At 38.8% G+C, this 9,939-nt stretch overlaps 1 long non-coding RNA gene across 1 annotated transcript; it reads right to left on the minus strand.

Moving 5' to 3' along the window:
- Positions 1-482: 482 nt before the first annotated feature.
- On the minus strand, positions 483-9,562 carry LOC117502794. Its single transcript, XR_004558407.1, has 3 exons — positions 9,550-9,562; positions 2,601-2,603; positions 483-614 (listed from the first exon to the last, which is right to left on the minus strand). It is a non-coding gene; the product is annotated as an uncharacterized LOC117502794 (long non-coding RNA).
- Positions 9,563-9,939: the final 377 nt, after the last annotated feature.

The following is a 9,939-nucleotide window of genomic DNA, read 5'->3' on the forward strand; positions in this document are numbered from 1 at the left end:
TTTTAAGACTAATCTTAAAAGTAGAGAGGGTGTCTGTCTCCCTGATCTGAATTGGGAGCTGGTTCCAGAGGAGAGGAGCCTGAAAGCTGAAGGCTCTGCCTCCCATTCTACTCTTAAAAACCCTAGGAACTACAAGTAAGCCTGCAGTCTGAGAGCGAAGCGCTCTATTGGGGTGATATGGTACTATGAGGTCCCTAAGATAAGATGGGACCTGATTATTCAAAACCTTATAAGTAAGAAGAAGAATTTTAAATTCTATTCTAGAATTAACAGGAAGCCAATGAAGAGAGGCCAATATGGGTGAGATATGCTCTCTCCTTCTAGTCCCCGTTAGTACTCTAGCTGCAGCATTTTGAAATGCTGCAGCTAGAGTAGAGCTAGAGCTAGAGAATATCAAGAGGACTGCTTTCTTCCACCTGGGAAACATAAAGATTTGTCCCATTCTGTCTATGGCTGATGCAGAGACTCTGATACTTGCAGCTGTCTCGTCTAGATTGGACAACTGCAATGTTTTATTTTCTGGTTTACCGCAGTCCAGCATTAGGGGTCTCCAAATGGTTCAAAATGCTGCTGCCAGAGTGTTGACAAGAAGCACAAAGTTTGTCCACATTATACTTTGAATATAAAAAGAATATATTTTTGAGGTATAACAATTCACCAAGACCAGTTCAAAAATAGTTTTTAAAGTAACAGATATGACTACATCAATACACAGACCACTGTATTAATTTAAATGTACTATGACCTGGCCAATTGATGATTTTTAATGTTACAAAGTCAGTTGAGCAAAGATGCTATGCTGCTACTTCCACATAGCATCTTCAAACTTTCATAAACATGCAAAGGTTATCCCAAGACTCTCGCAATACTTGTAGCAGTAATAGTAGTGTAACTTTGCCTGTTATGTGCAAACAAAGAGAGAGAGAGAGAAGCAACATGCGTCACAACGCTAAAAGGATTTACACGTACCATCAAACCTAAAATTAAAAGTTTGGAAGGGATTTGGATTCTACAGTGCATCCAGAAAGTATTCACGTCGCTTCACTTTTTCCCACATTTTGTTATGTTACAGCCATATTCCAAAATGGATGAAATTAATGTTTTTTGCTCAAAATTCTACACACACCACCAGCCCACCAGGACTCTTCCTAGAGCTGGCTGCCTGTTTAAACTGAGCAATCAGGGAGACTCAGTCAGGGAGGTGACCAAGAACCAGATGATCACTCTGTTACAGCTCCAGCATTCCTCTGTGGAGAGAGGAGAACATTCCAGAAGGACAACCATCTCTGCAGCAATCCACCAATCAGGCCTGTATGGTAGAGTGGCCAGACAGAAGCCACTCCTTAGTAAAAGGCACATGGCAGCCTGCCAGTTTGCCAAAAGGCAGCTGAAGGACTCTCAGACCACAAGAAACAAAATTCTCTGGTCTGATAAGACAGACTGATCTCTTTGGTGTGAATTCCAGGCGTCATGTTTGGAGGACACCAGGCACCATCCCTACAGTGAAGCATGGTGGTGGCAGCATCATGCTGTGGGGATATTTTTCAGTGGCAGGAACTGGGAGACTAGTCAGGATTGAGGGAAAGATGAATGCAGCAATGTACAGACGCATCCAGAGCGTTCTTGAGCTCAGACTTGTGCAACAGTTCATCTTTCAGCAGCACAATGACGATAAGCACACAGTCCAGATATCATAGGAGTGGCTTCAGGACAACTTTGAATGTCCTTGAGTGGCCCAGCCAGAGCCCAGACCTGAATCTGATTGAACATCTATGGAGAGATCTGAAAATATCTGTGCACTGACGCTCCCCATCCAACCTGATGGAGCTTGAGAGGTGCTGCAAAGAGGAATGGACAAAACTGCTCAAAGATAGATGCACCAAGCTTGTGGCATTATATTCAAGAAGACTTGAGACTGTAATTGCTGCCAAAGACGCATCAACAAAGTATAGAACAAAAGATGTGAATACTTATGTACATGTGACTTCTTAGTTTTCTTGTTTTTTTATTTTTAATAAATTTTCAAAAAAAAAAACAAACAAAAAAAACTTTTTCATGTCATTATGGGGTGTTGAGAGTAGAATTTTCAGGGAAAAATGAATTTCTCCATTTTGTAATATGGCTGTAATATATAATAACTGAAGCGCTGTGAATACTTTCTGAATGCACGGTACATGAAGGATGGAAAGTTGAACAAATTTGTGGTCATTTGTGAAGTCTGTAGAACAGCAATTAATTACTGAGGTAGCAAATAATAAATATACAACATATGACAAATAATGTAAACATATACAGTTGTCATAATGTAAACAAAAGTAACATATATTTATACTGACTTGGTGAGTTGACATGGCGAAAGCTTTGCAGACCACAAGGAATCTCCTCATGGTAGCACTAACAAGGGCATGCAAGACCAGTGTTGAGCATGTTACTTTAAAAAGGAATTAGCTATAGTTATAAGTTACTTCTCCCAAGAAGTCAGGAAGTTAGGAACTAACTTACAGCATTATAAAAATAATTTGTTACTAGGGAAAGTAACTATTATGTTACTTTTAAAAACATGTTCAAATATGTCAGTGAATTTGGATTTGTCCCCCCACCCCCTTAATGAACTTATTCATAATAAATCTGAATATCAAAAATGTTTACTGAATTAAATAAACTTGATAGAATACATTTTTAACAGAAGACACTGTTCACTAATCTACACTATATTAATGTTGCTGTGGGATAACTTGCGTTTGATAAATGTTCAAATATGTCAATGAATTTGGCTCACCCCCCCATGAACTTTAAATTCAACTGTGTGTTAGATTATTGTGTGTAGATTATTTATAATAAAACTGAATATTAAATGTTTAAAGAATTAAATGGACACTTAATATAACATTGTTCACTAATCTACACTATTTTAATGTTGCTGTGGGACAATGTGAGATACGACAATCATTAAATTTAATAGATTTTTCTAGATATTATCATTGCTATGTTTATAATAGTAGGACAATCAAATATAATAGATATTTTAGAACATTTGATATTTATTGCACCCCAACAGGCCACAACCCATCAAATAAATCTAAAATTAAATTATGCGCGTTCACATGTACATTCTTGTCTTTTGTCTCACTGAGAGGAAAATAATGTTTCTAGTTACAGGTTTAAAAAGCAAACAATGCATGTGTGTGTGTGTTGGTCGTTGGTGTGAGCGAATGCGTGTGTTTTTGTAATTGTGCGTATTTTTTGCGCTCACCTCTGCCTCGGGTTGGCGTGCCATGAAATTTTACTCTTTGTTAGCCAATCACCATCACTTATGTGGTTGTCCCACCCCTCCTTCCACCCTCCCCCCTCACCAAAAAAACAAAAACAACAACAAGAACAAAAACCCAAAACTTTGCAACTCAGCTGTAGCTGAGAGGTTAAAACAGCTACAACGAGCTTAATTATATTAACGTGTTGCATTTTATTATCAGTAATGATAACGGCATTGTAACGATGGAATCAGTAATTCGTTAGATTAACCGTTCCTGAAAAACATAACACAGTCTGTAACAGCGTTTATTTTAACGCTGTTATTCCCATCAGTGTGCAAGATACACAGTTTTATAGACAACTAATTCCAATTTGGAATTTGAATGTCTACTTTAAACAACAAATGTATCAGACTGATTCCAACATATTGTATCAAATCAAATTGTTCCTAACACACTCACACACAGAAGGCTGCTGCCATGTGTGCCTCTCATGGCAGTTTAGTGTGGATATGTGTGTGCATGGATGGATGTAAGGCAGAAAACACAATAGAAATGCAGTCAGTTAACCATAAAAACACACCCAATATGTGCCAGACATATAGAGTAAAACCACATTGTGCACCATGTCAGGTTTTGCAAAAATGTGCAGGACAGAACTTAACCCGAGTTTAGTATTCACTTTAAACCACCTTCACTTTTATCATCTGGAACATCATTCTCCTCTACTTACTTTTTGTGAAACCCTCGACAGTGGGTAAGGGCGCTCAGCAGCACCCGGGACTCAGACTCTCTGATGGATTGTTACAGAAGAGTGACACCTTAGCGCCAGCTGGCTACGCACTCTTGATTTGTACCTGATTTCATGGTCCAAAAGAATCATCGTCTTTCAACAAAGGGGATTAGAGAGCAGGACAAATGGCATCACATTTGTATCTGGTAACAGCTGTGGCTGCTTCCGATTCTTCACCAAAACAACACCTTCTTAAAACAGGAAACTGCTGAAAGCACTGAAGCACAACTAAATCTTACAATTCTACTGACAAGTGATGTTTATGGACTTCTGTCGAGTTATTGTTGATGTATGAAACCTAGAATTAAAATATTAGAATTAAAAGCTTTGCTGCAGAGTTTCTGTAGTTGTCACTGCTCACGTGACTTCATGTTGTTAACAGAAGTTACTCACTCACTCACTCATCTTCAACCGCTTACTCCAATTAAGGGTCACAGTGGGGCTAGAGCCTATCACAGTAGTCATAGGGTGTGAGGCGGGGTACACCCTGGACAGGATGCCAGTCTGTTGCAGGGCCACATATAGACCAATACATTCACAACCGCACGCACACCTACGGATAATTTACCAAGTCACCTAACCTGCATGTCTTTGGATGTTGGGAGTTAGCTGGAGCACCCGGAGGGAACCCACACAAACACAGGGAGAACATGCAAACTCCACACAGAAAGGCCACAGGTGGGAATCAATCCCATGAATCAATCCCTTCTTGCTGTGAGACAACAGTGCTAACCACTAAGCCACCGTGCTGCTCATCAGAAATTACTGTAAAAAGAAAATGCAAACTGCCTTTGCAGATCAGGAAGAAAACAATCTACTGTAACAAGTTCAGCTTTATTAATTTATAATATGTGTGGAACCAAGTGATGTGTCTTTGCATCTCCTGGTGGGAATTAAACATAAGACTTCTTGCACTTGAGACTAATGTACTACCAGATCCACCTAAGGGGAATCCCCACAAGCCAAATTAATAGGAACATCTTTTCAATCTGGATTTAACCTTGCTACATATGCAGAAATGTTAAATATATTCTAGCTCCTATAGATTCCCAAATTGGACTGGGCCATTGGGCATCAGACCGCAAAAGTCTAGTCGGAAGTAATCTGTGTGAAATTTCCATGTACTTAATCCTCTGAAATTTAAGCAACCCTTGGTGACTGGAAAATATGCTACTCTGTAATTAACTCCCACAGGTCAAAACTGTCATTGTCAAATACATATGTTACTCTCACCCTGAAGAGTTTCAGCTTTCTGGGCTATGAACTGGAACCGTTTGGGGATGACTGATTAAGCAGAAGAAGTGAAAATGTTCACCGGATTGCTGAAGTCCCGGCTCACCAAAGTAGAAAAACAGAACTATAAATGTACATCGTAGGTGATGGAGAGTGAATTCTGTTTTTAACTGCTAATTTGAGGGATGATAGATGTCCAAATATTTCATAAAAGGCTACTTACACATTAATTACCTACACCAATGAGGTTATATTTTTTAAATGACTGTTAGTTTGTTTGACAGCAGGATATTTCAAAAAGTCTGGAAATATTTTTAATGCAATTCTGTAGAAATCTTGGCCTGATGCAGGGAATAAGGCATTTCATTTTGTGGCTGGTTGAGATCAAGTTGATAAAAAAGCATCTTGTTATTGTTTTTTTTTTTTTTACTTCGAGAGGTATCGTGCTTTTAAATTGCTATTTTTATTTTATCAATATATTAAAAAAGGGGGTAGGGTTTGTAACTCTTTATCAACGTAGACCGATCAGTAACTGCAATCTAAACCCACATCAGTCTCACTGCACAGTATCCATGTCAGCATGAGGACTAACTGGGATGTGGCATCAGTGGATCTGCAGCTTAAAAGGTCATGTTTTGGGTTCCTGTCTTTAACGTACAGGTTGTTTCATACTTATTTAGAATATCATCCAAACAAGTTAATGCTGGCAAGAATACCCCTTCAGTGTAATGTTACCAGGGTTACATGACTCAGCACGCTGTAAAATCAAACATGTTGTTCAATGCAAAAGTAACAGTTAAAGCGCCACCTTAAAATTCTAAGTGGAAAAAATATAATTTGTTCTTCTAACATGACTTTATGCTGTCTTAATTAAATTTCCTTGTTATTAAAAAGTCTTTATCAAGATAACATCAAGTCATGTTAGAAGAACAATTACATTTTCTTTCACTTAACATACACTTTTATGGCTTTCTCGTATTTTTTAGTTAAACGACATGTTTGATTTTACACTGTTGGGAGACCATTTATTGCATATTTGCTGTCTTGTATCAGAATCGTTGCTTTGGTGTCACTGTGACAAGCTCCTTTTCTACAAGTCAGTGAGCCATTACGTTCATGTTTGAAAGAAAAAAAAAATCAATTTTTACCCAAGGCCATCAAATATGGCCATTAGGTATTGTGAAGGCTTTGCGTCTGTTCGTATGTCTGTGCTCAGCACAAGTCTAGTCCTATTGCTGCCAGAGTTTTCAAGTTCACAGGGAACATTTTTGGGACATAGACCTTGGACAAGTTCAAAGATGGCTAACCTTGACCTATTTTAAGAGGTTAAAATGCTACATTCTGTTTCAATCTGTTCAGTTTTGTTTTTGAGCAGCGTGGGTGACAGCCAATCAGAGTGGAGCTGCACCATAACATCAGTAGCTGGTCTCTCCAAAACCGCTTCCTTTTGTGTGTTTATATACATGTTTCTCATATATTATATAAAAGCTAATGAGAAATAAGCACTTCTAAAATGGAAAATGCAGTTTTTGGAGCCTAATAACACCTCTGAACTTATTTCATGGACGTTAGCATTTGCCCTATTGACGCTTCAAATCCCGCAAAACCTCAGAGAGGTCGCTGCGCTGCGAGATCTTAGTAACATTGAAAACTGCATTGAGACACTATGATCGGGCTTCACTTTAACCGCTGCACACGGACAACACTGCTAACATCCCAACATAAAACTATTTTTATATTGTGCCTAAAGCTCTCATGAATATATTCTCTGGGTTTATAGATGTTGTTATTGCATTTGTTTTATGTAAACATGCGAGAATCACAAGCTGTCTCTCGGTTATTTTCAATGGGAGCTGCTGTGAGCTACGATCGCTTCCTGATCATGTCGTTATTGTTCTTTACAACACTGTTTCTCCTCTTTGTTCCAGACTAATATATATAATATGTCTGAAATTCGGTTTGCGTTTATTAAATTCCACGCAGATTAAACGTAGCAGACATGGATTATTTGTTATAATTGTTTTAGCAAGTTTTCAGGGTATCATGCAGCAGTCTCTTATTAATGTGTTTGTAGTATAATATTAATTTACAATTGTCATGTGGATTCTCTATATTGTTTGACTGCAGCGACTCTCTGGTGCGCAAGGGATTATGGGATACGTCAATAGGGTGAATGGTGACAGCACTGGCTGGTAGCTAGCTGCAAAACTCCATTCTATTTGTGGGTAAATATATTCTTTCTCATATATTATGTAAAAGCTAGTGAGAAATAAACACTTCTGTAACTGAAAACACTGTTCTTGTAACCTGATAACACCTCTGGAGTCATTTACAAGACATTTTGTGGATGTCAGCATGCATGCTAAGTTCTGCTAACTCAAAGCTAACTTCCTATGGAGTGAAATTTGTCTCATTAATACCAGAAAATGCACAGAGGGTGATCTACAAATGTTCCTTGATTTGCACAACTTCCGCTCTTGTCAAAAGCTCATGTATATACACACACACACACACACACACACACACACACACACACACACACACACACACACACACACACACACACACACACACACACACACACACACACATACAGTTAAAACGTAAGTATTGTTTTTGATAGATAGATAGATAGATAGATAGATAGATAGATAGATAGATAGATAGATAGATAGATAGATAGATAGTCTTTACTGAAGATGTACAATTTGTACATAAGACAATAGGATTTTAATCATTAAACAACTGCTAATTATAAAGAACACAATGGTCATACGGCTGAGGGTATTTTAGCATTGCGTTATATGTAATTACTCTCGACAGAATCAGCTGGAGATAGAAACACAAAAGTAGCATTTAGTGAATCAGTAACAATGCACTCAGATGTTTGAAGCACCTTTAGACATCTCACAGGGTCAGACACACTGCCCTGAATGACACAACTGCAACTAAATTACTCTTTATTGATTCTACCAGCTGCAACATCTTTGATTAATTATAGAGCAAATCGATGCAATGTGTTCACCACCAATCACTGCAGGCCAGTTCTTTTGGGATCCCAACCTGGGCTCGATTACAACTTCAAACATAGAGGAAGGCCGATGGTCGCTGGAAGTGCTGGCCGTGATACATCCGTTTACATTGTCATCCATTTTCAGTGTCACAACCATGCCTGCTGACAGGGGCTACTAATGATGCCCTGAGCTTTCCACACACATCTGGAGTCTTGTTCTCTTCACACCACTTCATCATCCTCTTTCCAAGTGGGATGAAATGTTTGGATCATCAAGAAACCCTACTTGCAGGCCCAGTTTGATGCTCAGTTGTTGAAAATCAGCTCATGTTTAGTTGTGTTTAGATGACGATATCATGCATTAAACTGAATATTTGAACAGAGTGCAGCTACAGGTCATTCCCATAACAATGAAGACACAGCAGAGGGCTCAAAACATCAATCAGTGATTAAATGAAAGATTAAATGACCAAACATATACATATCCTAAATACACAGCAAACAAAAACGCCTACGAGGTTATTTCAGCAATATAACAGCTGGATTTGGAATTCTTAAACTGGCACATATGCAATATGCACATAAACACAACAGTTGTTCAAATAAAGGGATTCTTCTTACCAGGCAGTGCAGGGCACCCAGCACCATCACCATCAGTACCAACATCCTCATCCTCATCCCTCAGAAACTCACTGACACCTTCAAAGCCCTCTTACGACCAACAGAAACAGACCTGATGATCTACTCAAAATAACTTCATTAAATAAACTTTGGAATCCTGAGTGGCTCTACTGGACTATGTGGCCGAAACGCCAGAACCCTGAAACCTGCCCCTCTATCTTTCTTTCTCTCTCTCTTCTCTTAGCTGTCCTCTTTGGCTCTTCCTCTTTTCCTCTCACAGCTCCTCCCTGTCCATAGCTGGGGTATGTCTCACAGACTGGGTGGGTGTGTGTTTGTGTGTGTGTGTGTGGTGGATTGGGGTTAGAATTTCAGTGGCGGCCCTCCCATGTACCCGAGCACATGTGCTGTCACTCACTGACAGAGAGAGCTGAAAACAGAAATGGGGCAGCTGGTGACTGAAATACTCTTCAAATTTAACAACTTTTAGTTATGGAACCTGCCCAATCTTAGGCTATACCATCATGAAATGGAGAACATTTTTGTGATGGGGTTGTCTAACCCTAACCAGAACTGTAACCAAACGCCACACGGTGGGTCTGCAAAAACCCCTGTTCGTAATGTATTTTTTTAAAGATAACATTTTATCTTGGAAAAAATTTTCAAGGTCAAAGTCTTGTTAAAAGTGGCTTTTTCAGATAATTTTTACAGAACACTGGTTATCTTTGCTTTGCACAATTTATCATTGCTTTTTGGCACTTGGTTTCTGACTGATAACTGGAAGACAAACAGGCATAAAATTGGAACCTCCAATTTTGGTGGTGTAGGTAAATCCATGACAAAAGAGTGAATGAGGCATTTTTGATTGCAATATAATGCAAAATGTACACCAAATGGACTTTTCAATATGAAATTCTAATGTCCACAAAATCTTTTATGATGAAATAATGCTGAATTTATGTGGAAATGATTGTTGTACAAAAGCATCAGATATCTGTCACTGAGACAGATGATGACTGGAGTGCAGTTTT

Source organism: Thalassophryne amazonica, chromosome 2, assembly GCF_902500255.1.
Source record: "Thalassophryne amazonica chromosome 2, fThaAma1.1, whole genome shotgun sequence".
In the NCBI taxonomy this organism is placed as follows: Eukaryota; Metazoa; Chordata; class Actinopteri; order Batrachoidiformes; family Batrachoididae; genus Thalassophryne; species Thalassophryne amazonica.